This window comes from Myotis brandtii, unplaced genomic scaffold, assembly GCF_000412655.1.
Source record: "Myotis brandtii unplaced genomic scaffold, ASM41265v1 scaffold517, whole genome shotgun sequence".
Lineage (NCBI taxonomy): Eukaryota > Metazoa > Chordata > Mammalia > Chiroptera > Vespertilionidae > Myotis > Myotis brandtii.
The window spans coordinates 3,171,755-3,172,271 of record NW_005369706.1 but is presented as its reverse complement, the minus strand read 5'-3'; positions in this window follow the sequence as shown (position 1 = coordinate 3,172,271).

Here is a 517-nt window from a genome sequence, read left to right as displayed (position 1 = left end):
GGCCCGCCCCCGGCCCGCAGGCCCCGCCCACGGGCGCCCCCCACGCTCCGGAATGCCAAACCTTCTCTCTCTGGGTCCCCGGTCAGCCTGGGAAGATCCCCTCCACCCCACGGTTCCCTGTTCATTTCTGCCCGGATTGGTGGCCAACATATGCGGTTGTCTTTAAGGAATGTTCTCCAAATTCCCCTCGGTCCGTGTTACCAGCAGTTTGCTTTCTACTCAAGGCATTTTGGGGGACGCATTCCGCGCACCCAACCCTTTTCTGCTTGTTGTTTTTATGATTTACATGGGGTATCTTTTCCTTGCAAACTTGGGCTGACGCCGGCAGCAACGTGGTCTCCATGGTCGGTTTCTGTTCTCCTTCTTTCTTCTTCATCTGGACCTGCTTTCACTCTTTAGCACTATCCCGATTAGTTGGGGTGGCAACTCCGTTTCGGGATATCCTTTATGTATGAACATGGAAAACCCTACAAGGGGAAAAGCTACATCCTGAACAGCAAGCCCGATCCCTAGATAG